Here is a 23,028-nt window from a genome sequence, read left to right as displayed (position 1 = left end):
TCTGTTTACTTTTAGGATGCTTTTACAAATTTGGGTATGCAGAGTTTCAATATCTTCTTTTTCCCATTTAGAAAAATCTTGGGTTCTTAGTGGTCCCCATATCTCGCTGCCATACAGAGCTTTTGGTTGGATTATTGCTGTAAGGATTTATATATATATATATATATATATATATATATATATATATATATATATATATCTATATCTATATCTATATCTATATCTATATATATATCTATATCTATATATATATATATATATATATATATATATATATATATATATATATATATATGTGTGTGTGTGTGTGTGTGTGTGTGTGTGTGTGTGTGTGTGTGTGTAAATCTCTATATATTTTTATTGGTGCACTATTATTGTTGTAAATAATGGTAGTGTTTTCTGCTATATCAGTCATTAGTGTAAATTCTCATGACTTTCCACTTCTCTCTCATTAATCATCATTGTCTCGACATCAGTTCCTCATGCTGCCTTCAATACTGCTCTGTCTCGCTGTCATCTCCCTCCTCTTCTTCCTTCTCTTCCACAGCCCTGTGCCTCGTCTGGCCACAAAACCGCGCCAGTTTGCCATCTGTGGTCACTCCTACTGGCTGAATGATCTTGGACCTGAGCGGGTGTGACGGGAGGATACGAATGATGAGCAAAAAGCAGAGAATTGTAATAGTGACAAATCACCAGATTATTCACTACACACATTTGTTTTTAGCAAGTCACCTTTTGAGGGAAAAAGAAAACAATGATGCATGCTTTTAATACAAACATGGATGATTTTTATACATGATGAAAATGACAATTTTAATGGTAATTTAAAAAAGAAAAAAGTTTACATTAACATCTTTGTCATGCATTAAAATATTCTGCCAGCCCAGAGGAGTTAAAATGTTAGATCAAATTTTAGAACCTTTCAATACCAAAAACATTACATTAAACGGAAACACTTTACAATAAGGATCCATTCGTTAACATTTGTTAAAGGGTTAGTTCACCCAAAAATGAAAATTATCCCATAATTCAGTAAATTATGGGATAATTGTAATTTTTGTGTGAACTAACCCTTTAATGCACTAGGTATCATGAACAAACAATTAACAGTATATTTTTATTTTATATAATTTATTAATCTTTGTTAATGTTAGTTCATAAAAATACAACTGTTCATTGTTAGTTCATAGTGCATTAACTAATGTTAACATATACAACTTTTGATTTTAAAAAATGTATCACTATTTGTTAAAATAAACATTAATAAATGTTATAGAAGTAGTGTTCATTGTTACTTCTTTGTTAACTAATGTTGTTATCTAATGTTAACAAATGGAACCTTAATGTAAAGTGTTACCAACAGAACTAGAGCCTAAAATTTCTAAACTAGAGCCTAAAAATCTGGAATTCCAATTATTCTAATGTATAAGCCAGTTTAAACCTAGAAATAAAAATACATATTTTGGATTTTGACAAATTTAAACCAAAAAAATATTCTGATGTAAATGAATAAGAAACATTTAGGATTCTGCACAATTTTAGGTCGCTAATCAAATAAAAATGTGTGACATACTGTATACCATGTTAACTCATTTATACAAAAGGTCTCATTTCTCAGATGCTCTTTGGGACATTCTCAAATCATGCTGGGAAAACATCAACAGGTTTAGCACCAACATGTTGAGTTCATGCCAGCTCTAGTGTGTCATTAAAGCAACAACAATAAATTCTTGTTATTTTTCAATTAAACTTCTCACTCCAAAATGTTACACTGAATATAATTTGTAATGGAAAAACTAACTAACTTCTAAAGAGAACATTTCAAAAACAGTTTCAGGTTTGTTAAAGGTCTCCTAAACTTCTCTCTTTCAGTGTTTGTCTCTAACTCTTTCAATCTCTCTTCCTCTCCATCTCAGTCTCACTGACAGACCCTCACACTTACACATTTTGTTTGTTGAACATATTTATGAGTCTGAGAACCTCTGCCTCTATTTCTTCCTCAGACATACCTCCCATGGGATCAGGCTGTTCCTTCTCCACCCAGTCCGCCACAGGGTTAATCCTGTCCTTGGCCTGTCTGTACTCTTCGGTGTCTGAGTCAGAATCACTGGAGTACTGTGGCTGAGGAAAAGGGCCACAGCCGTTCAGTAGACCCTGTGCAGCCAGCAGCCCTGCTGCATTACCATAACCAGTGTACTTCACAAACCTGCTCACTGAGAGAGAGAGAGAGAGAGAGAGAGAGATTTAATAGCATATAGAGACAGCATTAATGTACTTGAAAAAGTATTACAATCTGACACTAATAAAAAAGTAATTTGGTACTAGTATGATTTGTCATAGTATGATACAACAAAAACAAAAATGTATTTAATGGATCAAAATATGAGAATTTATATGATTTTTTGTGTATGTGTGTGTGTTTTTTTTACTATTTGCCTGAGTTGAAATAGAAAAGGCACTTAAAATGATATTAATCCAGACATTTTGGCATTACCAATGCCATCCATGTGTGGTAACAAATCAGACCAGTTATATTTGTGAATCAGTCTCACACACACACAGAAAAAAAAATAGTCTCTAAAAAGTTGTCACAAAGGCAAAAGCGCATTCATGTACATTTTTTGAAGCCGAATACAAAAGCAACTCACAAAATTAAAACAGATTTAATCACACTAATGCAATCGGTTCGGCATTTATGTGTGGATTACCGCTTCATCTTCAGTGTATTTATAGTCAACGGGCTGAGTGCAATTCCACAATTTAAAAAAATGAAAATTAATCGAATTAAATTACTGATTTTTGTATTCTGATTACTTAATACAGATTACATGTAATCTGTTATTACCCAGCAATGGTGCTACCACTTTTTAGGTTCCTTGGAGTATGGTAATGAATATAGTAATCTTTCAGATCCATACTACATAAACTCAGAAAATAGAAACGTCCCTTTTTTAGAAGACTATATTTTAAAGATAATTTTATGAAAATCCGAATAACTTTACAGATCTTTATTATAAAGGGTTTGAACAATTTTTTCCATGCTTGTTCAATGAACCATAAACAATTAATGAACATGCACTTGTGAAACGGTCGTTAAGACACTAACAGCTTAGAGACGGTAGGCAATTAAGCGTCACAGTTACAAAAACTTAGGACACTAAATAAACCTTTCTACTGACTCTGAAATACACCAAAAGAAAGATGCCCAGGGTCCCTGCTCATCTGCGTGAATGTGCATTAGGACTGCAGATGTGGCCAGGGCAATAAATTGTAATGTCCGTACTGTGAGACACCTAAGACAGAGCTACAGGGAAACAGGAGGGACAGCTGATCATCCTTGCAGTGACAGACCATGTGTAACAACACCTGCACAGGATCGGTACATCCGAATATCACACCTGCGGGACAGCTACAGGATGGCGGCAACAAAAACAGCCCGAGTTACACCAGGAACACACAATCCCTCCATCAGTGCTCAGGCTGTCCGCAATAGGCTGAGAGAGGCTGGACTGAGGACTTGTAGGCCTGATGTAAGGCAGGTCCTTACCAGACATCACCGGCAACAACGTCGCCTATGGGCACAAACCCACCTTCGCTGGACCAGACAGGACTGGAAAAAAATGCTCTTCACTGATGAGTCTGGGTTTTGTCTCACCAGGGGTGATGTTTGGACTCAGCAGCACAGTTTCCCTGATCAGGCCTCATTTCAACGTCCCTCAGTGGAGGAAGAATCTGATAAAAAATATCACAGCATCAGGCACCTGATTTACAGACATTTTGGAAATGTAAATAATAAATATATTGTGTGTGATCTTTAATGTATTCATGTTTATAGAGTGTTCTAAAAGCAATATTTGAGTATGAAATATACCTGCTCTCTGAGTGCCTTGTTTTCTTGTGTGCCCTACTGCTTTCAGTCAACAAGTTTAACACTGGAGTCAACTTTTCCTTAAGCTTATGACCCTGTAAGGGGTCACAAAATTGGAATTATCTCAGGTCATTCATGATGATATTTTGATACAGTACTTTTAATGATAAAATAAATCTAGGTCTTTGTACAAATTCACAATATATTGGTTTATGGCCTCCAAGTCTTTATTAACTCCATCTCATAAGAAGATACAACTAAATAGGAGACTGTGAACTTACATATATTGAAGGAATAAAAAATGACAGTTCTGTCATTATCTATTCAACTTCATGTTGTTCCAAACATGAATGCTGTTATTTTCTCCTAGGAACACATAAAAGAGATTTTTTAAAGAATCTTTATGCAGCTCTTGTCATAAAACGACAGTTGATAGTGATTACAGCTTCATTATGGCTTCAGTTAATAATGACAGAATTTTCACTTTTGTACAAGCTTTATTAAGATCCCTTATGGGCAATTTGGGTGCAGCACAGATAAACAGACACAAACTGACACATACAATAAATACATCATAATAGCAATAACAATACACATTAAGAATTTCAGATACAATAAATACATAAAATATAGAATAAAATATATAAAAACCCTTAATAAATACCTTTAAGACTTATTTAGTAGTCTAATTGCACTCGGAACAAAGGAGAATTTATATCGATTATTTTTAATCTTTGGTAATCGATAACGACGAACTGAGGGCAGCATGGAGAACTCTGGGTATAAGAAGTGTTCACTGTCTAAAATCACAGAGTGTGCTCGACTCAAAACATTTCTGTTGAACAGACCTGTCAAGCATCTTTGCTCTTTGCCTATGATCTTCCCACTGTTTCTGACTAATTTATTTAGTGCATTTTTGTATTTCACACTAAGATTTCCAAACCAGCAGCTAATGGAAAAGGACAACACTGGCTCTATGTAAGACTTATAGAACAGTTCCATCAGTGTCTTGTCTATATTAAATGATCTCAATTTTCTAAGACAATAAACGCGCTGCTGTCCCTTTTTACACAGGGCCTCTGTGTTCAAGTCAAACCGCAATCTTTTATCAATAATTGTCCCCAGATATTTATAGCTTTCCACACATTCCACCTTCTTGTTCTTAATAAATGTGTCTTGGGAAGGATGTGTTTGTGTTCTGAAGTCAATACTCATGTCTTTTGTCTTGGATACATTGAGTTGCAAACAGGCATCATCACACCATTTTACGAAATCATCAACCACTGGACCATGGCAGATTTCATTGTCTTCTAGAAGACTCACAATGACTGTGTCGTCTGCGAATTTTAAAAAATGCCTATTTTTATGTTTACTTATACAATCATTTGTATATAAAATATACAATAAAGGAGACAAGACACATCCTTGAGGAGAACCTGTAGATGTTATCAGGGGGGCTGAGAGACTACCATTTACTCGCACTCTTTGAGTTCGTTCAGTTAAAAAAATCTAAGACCCAACCTAACAAGTTAAGATCAAGACCAAAATTAGTAATTAACTTATCTGCTAAAATATGTGGTTGTAGAGAATTAAAAGCAGATGAGAAATCAATAAATAAGAGCTTGGCGTGTGTTTTACTACCCTCTAGATGCTGCAATACTATATTTAGTAGAGTTGCTGTTGCGTCCTCAACACCTCGCTTAGTTCTGTAGGCAAACTAAAGAGGGTCTAACAGATTCTTAGTTTTACCTAACAATTGTTCTTTTACTAATTTCTCAAAGCATTTCATTATCCATCCATCTTCAACCGCTTATCCGAAGTCGGGTCGCGGGGGCAGCTGCTCCAGCAGGGGGCCCCAAACTTCCCTATCCCGAGCCCCATTAACCAGCTCTGACTGGGCGATCCCGCGGCGTTCCCAGGCCAGTGTGGAGATGTAATCTCTCCACCTAGTCCTGGGTCTTCCCCGAGGCCTCCTCCCAGCTGGACGTGCCTGAAACACCTCCCTAGGGCATTTCATTATAAGGGATGTTAATGCTATTGGCCGAAGGTCATTTAATGTTACAGCATGTGTAGTTTTCGGCACTGGCACTCCAGTGGCTTCCTTCCAAAGTTTTGGAACTCTCTGGAGGGCAAGTGATATTTGAAAGATATTACAAAACACTGGTGCCAATTGTTCTGCACAGACCTTAATCAAACGCCCTCCGATTTTATCTGGACCAGGGCTTTTTCTCACATTACAACCCTTGAAGACTTCCATCACAGACAATTCATCAAAAAAGTTATAAGCACAACCATAGCTCATTTTAGATTTCATAGACTCTTGTCACAGGACCAAATTCAGGCACATCAAATCGTAAATAAAACTTATTTAAGTCCTCTGCCAACTGACTACCAGAGTCACACCCAGGTAATTTAACTTTCTTGATCTCACACCCTTTAATTCCGACAGACCCCAAATTGTTCATGCTTAACTTTTTCTCAAGATTTATTTTGTAATTTAACTTTGCTTTTCTCGTTTCTATTTTTATTTCCTTCTGCAGTTCAAGTTTTTTGTCCAGATTACCCTCATGAAATGCTCTACATCTTTCATTCATAAGTACTTTGAGGGAATTTGTGAACCATGGCTTATTGTTTGAGAATATTTTAACAGTCTTACGGGGGATAAGCATCTCTTCACAAAAGGAGACATAATTACTAATGACATCTGTAAGCTCATCTATATTCAAGCAAGAGTCATAAAAAACATCCCAGTCCGTACACTCCAAACATCCCTGCAAGGATGCAGTAGACTCCTCAGACCACAAGCTGATGTTCTTAGTCTGTGGCCGTACTCTTTTTAATACAGTTTTATACACAGGAACAAGTAGGACAGTATTAAGTTCACTTTTGGGTCAACTTTCCTTTAACTTGAACTTTGCAAATACCTTACACCCTATGTCTAACTCTGCACCCTTATTTTGTCTTTCCCTCCAATCTCTCTATATCTCATTCTGTCTAGTCTCTTCTCCATGAAGAACAGCAAATTATGAACACGGTCCATATTAACTCCACCAAACTCCTACAAACCCTCAGAGAGTCAAACAGCAAGCAGAACATCCAGACACAGCAGAGGGAGTGCTGAGATCAGATCCATGGTGTGTCTGTGGACATTCAGCACAAAAGAGCACTAAGACCAATTAAGACCAATAGGATGAGACCTCTTTCAGGATTTTATCACACTGCTCCGATTCCCACTCTCAACCTTGCAGCTCTTCTTTTCTGTCCTCTCCCTCACAGTGCACTAACAGGCAGTGATGCAAGACTGCAGCTTGGTGACAATACAAAGCAGTAGCCTCCTGTGGCAGGAGAAGGAGAACTTAATGGTAAAGATAAAAAGAGATACCTAAAAAAAAAGGGGGGGGGGAGGCAGTGGTCACCTCATCTACTTCCTGTCTATGGACTGTGAATATAATGTTGAAAAGGGTCTTCAAAATCTTAAGGGCCTGCTGAGATACCTCTTTACTAATAGGGGGTGCTGTCAGGTCAGTCAGCACCTCATATGCTTCTCCCCAGCGCACTTCTAAACATGGTTCCAGAGCTGCTGTCAACATCGACACACCATGCTCCTGACAGGGAGAACGTAAGAGATGATGAATTTCTTAACTGCTCTGAGATATGATAAAGAAATGAGAATGGCAGTGTTTTACACTTTTCTTCATGGGCACACCTGTGCTACTAGGCCAACACAGAATCTGATCCTGGGAATTACATAATGCAAAATGTACCCGTGGTGTCCATAAAATTGTACATTTACAAGAATAAGCAAATGTGTATACTGTAACTGGTCACCATTTGTTCACCATTTGAATGCAATTTTGCCTTCACCTGTTCATTTAATTGGACCTGTTATGTGACAAATTAAATATTACAAGTATAATTATTCCACATAGTGGTGATACAATGCAAATTAATGGTGACCAGACCTTTAATCTCCAAAAATCAGAAACAGATTAGATACAGATTAATTCAATTTTTTTTTTACCATAAATCTTCAAAATGTGAATTTGAAAGTGAAGAATTTTTAGTTTTTTAAAATCTGTTTCGCTCCCACACTTATCACATCACTTCTGAAAATATGATTTTAACTAATGTCTTATGGATTACTTTTATGCTGCCTTTACACTGATGAGCCAAAACATCATGACCACTTGCCTAATATGCTGTTGGTCCTCCGCGTGCAGCCAACAACATCGCCGACCCACTGAGGCATGGACTCTACAAGACCCCTGAGGGTGTCCTGTGGTATCTGGCAACAAGATATTAGCAGCAGATCCTTCAAATCCTATAAGTTGCAAGGTGGAGCTGCTATGGATTGGACTTGTTGTTCCAGCACATCCCACAGATGTGCAATCAGATTGAGATCTGGGGAATTTGGAGGCCAGGGCAACACCTTGAACTCTTCATAATGTTCCTCAAACCATGCTCGAGCAATGTGTGCCGCGTGGCAGGGCCCATTATCCTGCTGAAAGAGGCCAATGCCATCAGGGAATACCATTCCCATGAAGGGGTGTACCTGGTCTACAATGATGTTTAGGTAGGTGGCATGTGTCAAATTGATATCCACATGAATGACCGGACACATGGTTTCCCAGCAGAACATTGTCCAGAGCATCACACTCCCTCCACATCACACTCCCTCTTGTCGTCTTCCCACAGTGTATCCTGGTTCCATCACTTCCCCAGGTAAACGCCGCACACATACATGGCCGTCCAAGTGATGTTAAATAAAATGGGACACATCGGACTAGGTACTTTCACTGCTCTAAGGTTCACTTCTGATGCTCGTGGGCCCATTATAGGTGCCTTCCATGTTGGACAGGGCTCATCATGGGCACTCTGACTGGTCTGCGGCTACGCAGCTTCATCATATCATTAAAGTTTTCTATGACTTGTGCCACAGTAGACCTTGTGTCGGTTCAGAGTCAGACCAGACGTGATAGCCTTTGTTGCACTCGTGCATGAGCCTTGGGCGTTCGACACCCTATCGCCGGTTTGTGGTTTGTCCCTCCTGTTTTAACTACTGTCAATAGGTACTCCCCACTGCTGACCGGGAGCACCCCACAAGCCTTGCCATTTCAAAGATGCTCTGACCCAGTCGTCAAACCATAACAATTTGGCTCTTGTCACATTCACTCAGGTCTTTACTCCTGCCCATTTCTCCTGCATTCAACATGTTGACTACGAGAACTGATTGTTCGTAGACCATCTAATTTACCCAGACCTTGACATGTGTCCTTGTTAGGAGATGATCAACATTATTGCCTTCACCTGTGAGTGGTCATAATGTTTTGGTTCATCAGTGTATGATTTTTGGAGCTTCAAACCTACAGATATTCTTCTAAAATCTTTGGTTGTGTTCAGCAGAAGAAAGAAAGTCATACACATCTGGGATGGCATGAGGGTAAGTAAATGAAGAAAGAATCTTCATTTTTTAACTATCCCTTTAAATATATTTTTTCATTTGATTATGCTCTGATTAAACCATTTTTATCATGTTTAAATCCATTCTGCAGAATTTTCCCACAAAATCAGCACAGAAATTGTAAATAATATCCTTTCATTTCTAAATGTTACCTGCCAGAGCTGTCCCCTAAGCTCAGGCCATAGAGCGGTCACTAGAAAGAGAAGCTGCAGTTCATAAAATTGACCACTAAGAGGGGATGTGGAACTTATACCCTCCTTAAGTCTTTCTGACAGGCCTTAGAGCAACCTAGGGAAAAAAAAGAGGCACGAGAGAATGAAAAAGAAAGAGAGGAAGGATATGGGAATATTACACGGCACTGTAATTGGCAAATGTTTTCATTATAACATCTTGACTCTCACCTCAGTTTGCTGGCTCTCTCGTGCTCTCGTGCTGTTGTGGATGACATTGTACAAGGACTTCAAAGCCTCTTTCCTCCACATGTCCCCATCATCATGTCATTCCTCCTCCTCCTCCTCCTCATCCTTCTCTCCGCTGGCATCCCTCTTTCCTCTAGTTAAAACTCCACAGGCACCATCCCTTATTGCCTTTTCTTCAGTTGCAACTTCCCTCACAGTATTATAGTTAAGCATTGTATTTACAGGGCCAATAGGAAGCCTGGAGAACTGCAACCCCCCCCCCCCAATCACTGAGCAAAGAGTCAACACAGGCAGCAAAAACATAAGCAGAATCAGCCTGTGCATCTGTTGGGTATTGAGTATGGTCATCCAGTCCTGTCTCTCTATATTATTCTGTATCTGTTCCTCGGAAGCAATGTCACTGTGCGAGGAGACCCAGATTAGTGTGGTAGGCTACTAATATGAATTCATCTCCTCTTCTTCACAGCAGACAGGCAGGGTGGAGATACCCCCAAGTCTAGCAAGAGTTAGCAGGGCAGAGTCCGTGATCTAGGGTTCCAAGGCCTTTTGATCACATGAAATAATCCACAGTATTCGCAGACATACCCTCAGAATACCTAGCTGCAGACGCACACAAATAAACCAGAACAGAGCAGAAGCAAGCCACTAGAAGAAACAAGAGAGGAGAGTGGTGGAGTGGTTGTTATGATTTTGGATTGTGTATGATGGGGAAGGATAGTCAAATATAAAAAAGGATGTGCATTATAACACAAAAGAAGTCGTGCTTGGTTTACCCTTCGCAGGACGAGTTCTGCATCCTCATTATCATCAGAGTCAAAGTTTGAGTCAGAATCTGCCACATACTCTCTCACTTTAGTCATGCAGAACTGAGAGAGGGTAGGACAAAAAAAAAAACATACACTCACACCAGTTTGATTGAAGATCTATAACTATGAGGAGGAGCGCAGCTACAGAGTACTGCTACAATGTGTGAGGGAATGAACTTGAAGCTAATAGAATTCTATGTCTTTTTACTAATTACAAAGTGCCTGTCTTTAATCCCTATGTAACCTGACATTTTCCAAGAGTTGGCTCTGTAAAATGTCTGGACACCCTATCAATAACCTAAAAAAGTACTGCTTGATATGGAAATTTCCACAAAACAGCAAATAATTAATTAAAACAATAACATCAATAACTTTATTGTTTATACATTTAGTGTATTTAATTCTGCATGATACATCTTTTACTGCAGTTAATCTACGTGAATCTTCCGAACCAATTAATTAAAATAAATCAGACTTCCCAATGCTTTATATGGAAGGGAAAGGGCAGGAGGGCTTAAAATTCTTGAACCATCCAAATGAACTGATTCAATCAAATGAATCAGGCTTTCTTATGATTTAATTTCAGACAGCTGTATATGAGAGCATGTTTTATCAGTTTCTTCTCCTTGTACAGTGTTCATGAACAAGTGCTCATATATGTGAATGCGCCAGAAACATTTTCAGATTCCAGGACAGTATACATTTTTCTAGGACAAGCAGTCAAAAACTGGAATGATCCCGTAAAATCCTGGACAAGTGTAGGGATGTGCCACGGTGGCCGACTAATCGACTAGTCATCCAACAACTGACTTGTCGATTATTGTGTTTGACTACTAATATGAATAATTTTAGTGGTGGTGGTTTTAATGGGAGAAGCAATTCTCAAATTAATTGAGAGACGCAACATCTTGGAAAGCGTTTTTGTGTGATTATAGCTTGCTCTGCATAAGGATGAATAATAGTCAGTACAGTAAAACCCTGTTTTTACAGCCATCAAAGTGCTGTATCATCAAAAATTACAAGACAATCACTGTTGGACGTTAAATCCTCTGCTGTGAGTAATGTTCCCGTATTTTTTAGGTTTACTTTGCTTTGGATTTTAGTTGTTGGCTGATTCTGTCTGACATTGCTTAAATAAATAGTTGCAGTAAAAAAGGTTTAAAACTGTTTAATGTTTTGAACTAGACGTGTACCTGCATTATTATCTTGCAGTCCTGCACTTCTGACTCCGCAACGAGGATCGCCCTGATACTCCCAAGCTTCTGTGTTTACATTGAACCGCATCATTCTGCGTTCAGGATGCGGATGAATGGTTTTGTGCTGTTTTTATTGGAACCTTTCTTACTTTGATAGTTTTGTGCAATAAGCTGTTATAGTTATTTAGCCTATTTATTTGTTGAATATCCATTAGTTGCCATGTTGAAGTGCTCAGTGCTGCGCTTAGCGTCCATATTTCCCTCTGAAACGCATTTGTTTGGGGTCACGTGAACATTACGGAGCCTAATTATACATTATTATCTTGAACACCGTATAGTTATTAACTAGTTGTTAAACAACCGACTGACTAGTCGATTATGAAAATTGGTAGTTTTGTACATCCCTAGATGGGTGGCAACCCTAGACCCAGCTAGTTTTAGGACACAAATTGCTATATTAAGTACAATTGTTTTGTTTTTTTAAGAATGTGAGGTTAAAAAAAGATTGAGGAAAGGGAGGGGAAACATTTTCCAAATACAAACGTAAGTTTGGGAGGAGCTTGTTCATCTAGGCATAATCATGTAATCATTGGCATAGCCTAATCATATACCAAGGATACGTAAGTGGCTGCTTCCCTCGCAGCAGTGACAATTCTTCCGGCATCCCTCCAACCATCTCTTTATATTTCATAACGCCATACTAACTGTCTATCTACTTAAGTCCAGGTTGGGGGATCTTAGAGCTCATGCCCAGTTCTGCAATCAAGCCCCTCCATTATGGACAGCACTTTAGGTTCTTATGATATCAACAACTGAACCTTTAGGTTCATTGCAATAGGTATAAATATAGCTTTGTAGACGTTGAAGTACCAATGAATCACCTGTTACATGGGCTTTCAACACACACAGCAAAATAATCAGTGCTTATTAACAACACAATAATTAGAGCTCAAGTATTTACAATTGCATCAGACATATACAGGTAGCCCAGGGTGAGACTGTGCATTTATTAGTTTCAGATTACCCACTTCTCTCTTTTTCATCTTCCACAGACCTCACCATTCAATTTGTATTTACAATTTATAGCAAATACCTGCTCTATTTTAACAGTCTTCCCATTCAAATTATTCTGTATGTTTCTCTTTCTCTGTCTGTCTCACCAAAGTTCACTTTATTTGTTATATGCGATTGCAAGATTTACCTCTTCCAGTTCTCGTTGCTGATCTCAGTTAATCCGCATACAGGGGAATAATGAGAAGTAATGGGCAAAGACAAAAAAAATATATGATTAACAACATACTGTAGCAAGTGTTGGATAAAGATAAAGATAGGTGAGAATTACATTAATAGCTTTGTTAGTCCGTGTTAGTCCTAGCCATGTGTGCCCTCAGATTCAGACCTTTCTTCTCTCTCTTTCTTCCACATCAAAAAAGAAACATTGTGAGTGCTGTGAATTATAAAAGAAGGATTAAAGGGAGAAATATACATTTAAGGGCATTGCTAAAGCTAGACAAATGAAAACTTCAACCCACCACAGAAATTGTAAAATGACTGGATAAGTAATCGAGAAACACCCTTCAGGTTTACCCCAATTCTGTTGTCATGGAAACTGCTAATATCTTAGTGTTGTAGAAGATTCTAACTCAGTTTTTCTGCCAAATACGTCAATTTAATGTTCATGTAAAGCACAGAATTAATGTGCAATATATCTGATTCAATTTAATAGAATTTAGCATTTTCTTGTTCAAATTGTATTGACCTCAGTGTTATAATCATCCAGATGTGTTTAACATTGTCCTGATCACCATGCTTGACATATTGAATAATTTTCTCCACATCTATAATGAACCAAAATATAAAATATGTAAAGATAATTAACTGTCCTTTTAACCCTTATATAATTTTTTTAAGACATTTATATTATATTTACTCCAAGTGGTTTCTCAGATAAGTGATAATTATCCCTGTAAACGACACGTCTTAGTGTGTGTTTGTCCTCATGGGTCTCTTTTTGTAATCTGACAGGCCTCCAATTAAGCTTTGAGTTTTTCTAAACTAATCCCACCCATCCTCTCTCACTCATTCAGAATACTGTTTGAGTGCCTTAGACTCAGACAAAACTGTTTTGACCTCTTCATGGATAATGTTTGCAATATGGTATTGTCAGATTTTGTTCATTATAGTTCAGTTGAAATTTAGCCCAGTGCATTTGTTTTCTGGATGAGTCTTCTCTCTTGATTAGTAATGTAAGAAAACACAACTTACTGCAAGAGTCAGCCTCAGAAAGGGAGTGCTAATTAAGGAAAACCCAATAGAGCCAGACAATATGAACCAAAAATAAGATTTAGACAACAGTGAGCAAAAAACAGAGGGTTGGAGAGAGAGAGAGAGAGACAGAGAGCGAGAGAGAGAGAGAGAGATAGAGAGAGAGAGATGAAAGCAGCACATGTTTAAGGCTTAATATGGGTAACTAAAAAAGTGAGGGTGAGAAAGAGAAAAGCAGGAATGACTGGGGTGAACTGATAGGGGTAATTATTTGTACTGATTGAAGGTGCTTAATTGAGGCTACACTGCAAAAAATATTTGCGAGACAATTATTTTTGTCTTATTTTCCAGTCAAATTAACGAAAGATTCTTAAAACATTACGTATTTACTTGACAAGCAAACTGGCATTCCATTTTAAGTCAGTTTAGTGAGATTCATGCTTAAAACAAGAAAAAACTGTTTTCCAATGGGGTAAGAAAAATATGTTTATTCAAAGGGGAAACAAGTGTATATTTCTTACCCCATTGGCAGATTTTTCTTGTTATAAGTTCACCAAATTTGGTCAGATTTTTCAGAAGTGTTAAAATCTTGACTAGTAAATAAATCACGTTTTAAGAATGTTTAGATAATTATTCAGGAAAACAAGACAAAACTACACATTTGTTGCAGTGTGGTTGTGCAAACACAGCTCACTTATGGCCCCTCATAAAAAGGAGGGTCGTACATTAGAACAGAGACACAGGGCAGAAACCAACCAGGCAGTGTTGATCTGTGAAGTTTCATGACCTGGTAAATTTCCTCAGTAGGAGAATGCACAAATCTGGATGGATCATCATATCTCTGTGTGCTGGCTCTCGGGTGACCCATAGTGGTGGATTCGGTGATCAAAGCTGTGTGGTATTCAGCCTATGTATTCAGCTGGTGGAAGCACTGCTGCTTGTCTGTGGTGAGAGGTTTTTTTTTAATTTTGTATTATTATTGAAGAAAATATCAAAACAAACAATACAAATACAATAAAACATTTAAAATGCTAGGGGGAGGTATATATTATATTATAAGAATATTTAAAAAAGTGTACATGCTTGTAAAACTCAAATAGCTTTTTGTTTCTTCGAGGGCAATACTGACTCAATATAATGCTTCACTTCATTTTTAAATACTATTAAAAACAAAAATGTAATGTAAAATGTAATGTGTGAAAATGTACATTTATGAATGTGAAATTTAACCATTAAAATAAAACAAATTATAAAATAAGTGTGGGTTTGTTTATCTTTGGAGTTTACAATAATACCTAAAAGAACATCTTTCCACTGTAATGTAAAACATTTTCATCAACATTTACAACAATAAAATCAAGTATATTTTCCCCAAAAAAAATGACACATAAGGGCATTGCCAAAATAAATGAACAGCTGTCTCTGGCTTCTGCTGGCAAAAGCTACATTTTTCATCTATATCTTTTTTAAACTTTGTTAAATAATGTTTAACAGGGTATATTCTGTGAAGGAGTTTAAAAGACACTTCTTTAACCTTGTTTGTTAAGAGATAGCGATTGGGCAGAAGCCAGACTTTTTTCCAGTCAACATCACTCACAAACTGACTCCAATATGCAATTACATTTGGTCTTGAAACAACATCCTGCTGGAAAAGGGCTCTTATCGATCTGTTATAATTATTGTAACGACAGGAGAAACATATTTTACCAACAAGGGAGTTATTTGGTGAGAGGGGTGGGAGTTGCTGGTAATCTATTCTTTTTTGCTGTTTAAACAACATGCATATTTTAGAAGAAATCGCACCAAAGATAGTTGCGAATTCCCTTGGTGGTATGGGAATATTATATTTTGCCATGAATTCCTTATAAGTAAAAAAATATTTTTTTTTATCAGAAGAACATCTGTGTTGAATAATTGGTCCACCAAAACAATATTATTTTGAAACCAGTTTTCAAAGAAAATAGACATTTGTTTAAAAAGATTGTCCTTATTATTCGAGATAAAGTACTGGTGAGGTGAAAAGTTGTGTTTATAAATTAAACTCCATGCGTCTGTAGTGAGAGGTGCCTTTCCTACCTACCAGGTAGATGTGTCAGAGAACACACAGTATTCATAGGTTTTTATGCACATTTCAATGTGATAGTTTTAGTCACGATATATACAGTTAACTTGTAAGTTTCCATTCCAGGACATACTTTTGGTACAAAAGTCTGAGATCAGTTTTTTTCTTCATCATCAAACCTGGAAGTAAACAGAAATATCATGGTTGTTGCTGTTTTTGTTTTTCTTCAGAAAAGAATGCAAAAATAGAAGCATTTTTACCAGTGGTCTCAGACTTTCAGAACCCACTGTACAATTTTGTTATTTAAAGGTGCTGTATGCTATTTTAGCCATTCTGGAACTTTCACGAGACTGAGCCTGTGAATTAGACATGCCCTCTCTTTCCAAAACCCCACCCTCCAAAAATAGGCCTAGCGCTTAAGCTGTATTCACACTGCCAGCTACTTTGTCGCTGCATGTCGTCAGTGTCTGGTGGTTAGGTCGCTAGTGGTGTGTATGGAGAGTCTAAGCAGCACTGTTTCTTTACAATTAATATTATTATTAAAATATTAGGATCACGTGATCTCTACCATCTTCTCTCATATTGGCTGTCACTCCCGAAAGTCGCTCTTCATTTGAATAAATTTAAACAATTCTCAACTTTGTTGAGTCGCTGGACACGCCCACATCCGGTCGCCATCGCTCGTGTTGCCGAAAATCGCCAGCTCTCATTGAAAATGAATGAGATGAGGTCGTTTTGTTGCTGCGTGTCGCTGGCAGTGTGAACGCAGTTATAGACTGTCACCGAAGAGCAGGAGAAGAATATAGCTGTTGGCAGAGCTTCAAAAAGGGGCAGGAGCTCCACACTGCCATTAAATCTATAGGAAGCCCCAGTGCTTCTCATTTCTAAAATTGTGCATCCTCATTTTCTTTTCTTGCTTCCTAGCTCCACCCTCTTTGGAAATGACGAAATGATCCAAGGAAAGGAAATGCGGACAGCGGAATCAAAACAAGATTGATTTGTAAATTAAATGTCCTGCTCACTCTCGCATTTTTGCGCAGCTGCAGTACCTTGGCGCACTTGCCGTTATGTTATTGAAACTATATTTATTAATATATTCATAATAAATCAAAATAATTCAAGATGCACAAGTAGATGTCAATTCTGCTTTATTTAAACGGCAAAGGTGATACAAGAATTAAAACTATTCTGTCAGATGTGAAGGCGGAGGAGAATTTATAAGGGCATCAGGTGCTTCGACCAAAAAGTGTTCGGCAAAAGTTTTGGATGGTCCTGTTTTTCCTCGCTCAAGCTTCCTCAGTAAGCGTCATCTGTCCTTGCCTCTTCGTGATGCATTTAGAGAATTGATACTTCCTTCATGTTGGCAGACTTTGATCGGGTTCTGGGCTCGAGGACGGAGGAGCGAGGATTTAGGAGCACAATTTAGGAAATGAGAAGCTAGCACCCCCTGACCTAACCCTTTCCCTAACCTTACCAATGACTGGAAGTGACGCCCCCTTTTGGAGTTGACCCCCCCCCCCTTTAGGAGTAACCCCTTCCTCTTTTGTAGATTCCGCCCCCATTTGAAGGACTCCTTCCAGCAGCTAAAGGCGTGGCCTTCAAATCGCCATTAAAGATATAGGGAGCCCTTAACCCTTTTGGAGTTTGCGCAACCCTGCCCTTTTTTAGAAATTCCACCCCGTATAAAGGTCTCCAGCCTGCAGCTATACATACTTGCCTTGAAGAGCAGCAGTGTGTCTTCTCATTGTTGTCAAACACACAACAGTAAATAGCACCCTCAGCTGACAACAGTATGAATCTGAATGTCATTAAACCTGAATGATCAATTCAACTACTAACCTAAGAGAAGCACATCGAAGTCTTCTGATTGGTGCATCAAAGAATGTGTCTGCAGTCCTAATAAAAGGAGAAAGGGTCTTACAATTGTGCACATTTGAGTATAAATGGAAAAGTATGACTTATAATTCATTTCAGATTACAAGATCCTAGGGCTGCACAATTCATTTAAAAAATAACCGAGATTACAATTACAGATGTTGCAATTAACTAATCCTGAAAAGTGTCGATTACAATTTTTAATCTATCAAGATTGTCTATTTACAAATATGTTTGATCCGTTGTGTGCATGAATACAATAGACAATCAGAAAATCTGTTTAAATTAGTCTATTAGCATAAGAAACAACAACCCAATTACTTTACTCACAATTACAATATCAAGCGAAATAATCATCAATTATGATTTTCGTCATAATCATGCAGCCCTACAAGATACACCTTCCATATTTCATGTACGTTTGGCTTCCTTCATCACTACCTGTTTTTCAAGAAGCCTCATGCTTAAGGCCATAACCATGTTTTGAACATTGGGGGGCCAAACTATTTTGGAGGTGGGGGGTCGCAGGTGTTGAGGTCACAAATATAATTGTCCTATTTGGTCCTTTAACATAGTAAAGGCTCTGAATTAGGGATGCGCTGATCGATCGGCCACTGAATCGGTATCAGACGATATTCACGTTCTATGACTCGGATCACATAAACCAGTGGGTTTCAACCTTATTTTGATGAAATAATTGAAAAGACCAATAATATTGCATATTTTGTCCCACTGAATTGCTCATTCTACATTACAGCATTGATTTGTGTTGGATGTAGATGTAAATTTACTGGTATCAACAACAGCAAGATTATCTATAACATCACCTAATTTGTGACTAAATTATTATAACAGTGTGACTGAGTTGGAACTCCTTTTATCAGGCCTTATTGATTAAAATGCGTAATCTCTTGGAATTTCTGAAGGCAAAAAACAAAACAAAATCAGTTATAGTTTCTTACACAAACAAAAAAGTTTAGACTATTTAAAGTTTTTACGATTTACGCATATCTATTTCATCTAAAAAAAAAGGGTGTATTTTGCATTTGCTCTTATGAAAATTTTTATTTTTATAGTTTTAACAGTGGTATTTGTAACAAGACCATAGTAAGCACATGGAAGCATGGATCTTCACTGCCATAGTTAGATGTAACATGATGTCTATAAAAACAAATATGGCATTTTTGTAATTACAAACAGTAGGCCTACTCTAAACACATGTAAAAACAATAAATACAAAATATAAACATTTAAAAGTTGTAACAAAGATATATTATATTCCCTCACTCCCCTAATTTGGTGGTGGTGGGGTAGTGGGCTAAAGCACATAACTGTTAAGCAGAAGGTTCAATCCCCACAGCCACCACCATTGTGTCCTTGAGCAAGGCACTTAACTCCAGGCTGCTCCAGGGGGATTGTCCCTGTAATAAGGGCTCTGTAAGTCGCTTTGGATAAACGCGTCTGCCAAATGCATAAATGTGAATGTAATTTAGCCAATGACAAATTGCATAGAGCTGAAGTACTGATATGATAATATGTATTATGAATCTATTTCTGCCTATAAAGTACAGTTAGTGTTACTATAGTAAATTTAAGGTGGTGATGTAGAATTCTGTGCCGAATTCAAATGATTTCTGTGTCATGCTGCTCACTGGTTCTGGCAGCACTGCAATGAACAGAGGTGCATGTTTAAGAGCTTGAGACCTGTCTGTGAGTAAAAACGCATTTGCTTTGCACTCGTGTTGCTCCCATTGAGCCATACAGGTGCATTAGTGGAGGTTGTGACATTGCCTGTCTATTTGACGCTGCTAAACCAGATACGTCAGATGCGACGCTAGACTTCAGAATAAGATGAACCGTGGTGCAAATCCGTACCAACCTATATAATGGAGTCTAGATAAACATTTTAATGCAAACAGGAACTTGACGATAGATTTGATTAACATGACTGATAAACGCCCCTTTACTAATTTGCTCTCAGCGACCCCTGGCATCCTTTGAATGCCCTAGTTACTAAGGCCAAGTCCTTATAAAATGAAAACAAGTATGACGGGTAAAAATATAGATCATGACATAAATTTTGCAGAGAGTGACGAATAAAGACTTTTTTTTTTCTAGCGCAACCTCTAAACATGATGCCACACAAACATCCCTAATAATTTAAACTCAGCACAAAACACCATTAAGATGTGCATATGAACATCAAAAAGCTCAAGTGGCCGTGAAAGTAAACCACAAATAAGCAAATCGTCAAAGGGTGCGCATATTATCTCATTAACTCGAATGAACAGCATAACAAAACTAATCAAAATGATGACAGACTTCCAATATTTATCAGTCACTGTAATCGAATACAAACCACAACATGACAGTTGTGATACATTGAAATGATGAACGTGCACTCTATCTAATCCAACCAACAGCACATTGCAAGAAACGCAAGAAAACTTTGCTTTTAAAACTTAATGAAGTTCACTTGTACGCAGGTCTGCAGTCAAGAGAGTTAACTTCCGAAGCTCATGTCAACAGCTTGACATACATATGATCAAAGCTTTTGATTGGCTCAGAGGCAAAGGCAAACAAGCCCCTCAGGCCATCGTTGAATGCTAGCTGCACATGAGCATGACATTCTCCAGCTCTCCGTTGATTAACATTGAGGATGAAAGGCCATAGTGTATGATGAAATGCTAGCTGCACACATAGCAAATTAGAACGATTTAATGGCTTTTACGCAACACACCTTAATAATAATATTAAGGAGAGAGCGTGTTCCCCTCATTAAAGTTCAAGCAGCAACAAGTGAAAAACTATTAATACAATCATCCAATTAAATGAAAAGACAGGGAAGGAATTTATAAATATAATAATTATTTATACAATATTATGATACCATAATATAACATATCAAATACAATAAAATTATTATGTAATAATAATTATGAAATAATGATAACTAATCAATAGCCAAAAATGTCACATTACGTTTGATTGCACCTATGGGTTATCAGTTAGTCTTCAGTTTGACGTTAAGTCTGTGCAGAGCAGAGAGAGAGGCAAAGCTGAGACCTCTGCCAGAGGCGTTGAGAAGAGAGGCATTGTACAGCAGTGCTGTCATTTGTACTGTGACCAAGGGCATATAGGCCTACTGGAAATTACTTTTGGGTGGGCCTCAAAAAAAATGGATGTGCCAATTTTTCGCCCAAATTATTATTTTTTCTCCAAAATTTCCTTAGCAACAGAAAGGCTGCACATTGAAATAGTTCTTTCACACTTTCAGAAAGCAGAATTTTTTTCATTTCATCAGTTAAAAAAAAAATATATATATATTTTGTAAACATATATTTGAAGTCAAAAAATAATATCTAACAACCTGGCTATGCCACTGACTGTGATACTTTGACCTAGAGGATTACCGTAACACATAGAGAGAGTCTACAGCATATGCTACACCTGAATAAAGAAATTCTCCATTACTTAAGCACTGCAGTGTTGGGATGGTATTGGGATGTGATAAAATAAAAAGACTGAATTATTGAGACTAGGCTGTCAATCAGCTATTGCACTAGGTCTATTTATGTACAGGAATCAATGAAGGATTATGTGAAATGTTATACAATAGGCATGTTTACAGTTAAAAAGTGGTTTACAAACATCCAAGAAATCTGTTTCCTTTAATTAGATCACATGTGACAGAGGAATATAACTTAAGGAAAACATGTTGAAAAAATTGTTAACCACTGTTTTACTGAACTAATATTGTAGTAACCACGTTTTTGTGTGTGTGTGTGTGTGTGTGTGCTAAAACCATGGTTTTACTACAGTTATATTGTAGTAGTAACCATAATTAATTGTGTGGTAACTGTGGTTTAACTTTTCTGTTTAGGCTCACAAATGCCACAAAAAAAAAAAAACATATTACCAAAAATTTTATTGCGGTTTCATCGTGGTTAAAAACTTAAAATCAAGAACACTGTACCCTCCAATGTGAGAGCTTCGAAAGGTGTGGGGCTCATGTTTGCAATGACCCTATTATTCTCCCACCGAAATGTTCTATGAAGGAATCATGTAAACCCTTAGAGAAGATTATATTAACAGAATTTTGAAATGATCTAAGAGACTGTTTTTGAATGTTCATGATTTCAAATTTCAGCGGTCAAAACTTTCACACAAGCCCTTTAATCTGTTTTAATATGCTCTTTTCTTTCTTTCTTTCTTTTTCTTACTGTAAGACCTGTAAAAATGTCTAACTTCAAGCATTTAAAATTACTTTAAACATTCAGGCAAGGTTTTGTGAAACCAACATTATAGTTTGTCTCGACAAACTTACATTTCTAGGTCAGTGCTTTTATACCACACAAAATATCATTATCTTTTTTCCCCAACCACCTAAGCCCAGTTATTTTTTGTAATACTGGAGAAATGCACTTATTGTAATGAATAGTATAATAGATGTTTTTGTTTTCATACAAATCATAAAGCTTAACCCTAAAGTATACTGCCTAAATTATGAAACAATAGTCAATAAAAAAATTGAAAAGAGTGGCTCAGAAATATTTTATTTAGAACAGAAAGGCAAAAGGGTCCTATAAGCGGGCTGGGGGCCCTCATCGTCACAGGGCCCTGTTGAGGGGACCTTGTATAAGCTGACAGCTGTGGGGGCCACATATTGAAGCATATATAAACATTTGTTTTCAAAGTTGATGGGCTGCCAGACCTTGGATCCCAGGGCCCCCCGGGCCCCTGGTAGTCAAGGGCCCATGGGCACTGGCCCCAATGGCCCGGTCATTAATACATATACTATTCATATAGCATTTGCAGACAAATCGATGTAACTTCTCAGAAAGACTCATTTGTATGCACTGTATTTTCCCAAATCAGTCAGATAGAGAAAAAAGATTCAGAAAGAAATCTCAACATAGACTATTATTTCTTTAGATAGGGATCATTTCACATAAAACTAAATTAAATCGAGTAGCAATAAAACGTAATTAAAATTTTAAACAATAATAACTCTGATTATGACTAACGCAGCTTTCACATTCTTTGATGTATGTTTGAGTGGAGGGGAAAATCAAC

General features: G+C 37.4%; 1 pseudogene; it reads right to left on the bottom strand.

The window, feature by feature from the left end:
- Nucleotides 1-491: 491 nt before the first annotated feature.
- On the bottom strand, nt 492-14,883 carry LOC127652335 (synembryn-A-like; annotated as a pseudogene).
- Nucleotides 14,884-23,028: the final 8,145 nt, after the last annotated feature.

This window comes from Xyrauchen texanus, chromosome 12, assembly GCF_025860055.1.
Source record: "Xyrauchen texanus isolate HMW12.3.18 chromosome 12, RBS_HiC_50CHRs, whole genome shotgun sequence".
Classification (NCBI taxonomy): domain Eukaryota; kingdom Metazoa; phylum Chordata; class Actinopteri; order Cypriniformes; family Catostomidae; genus Xyrauchen; species Xyrauchen texanus.
This window is presented reverse-complemented; position numbering and strand designations above follow the sequence as displayed.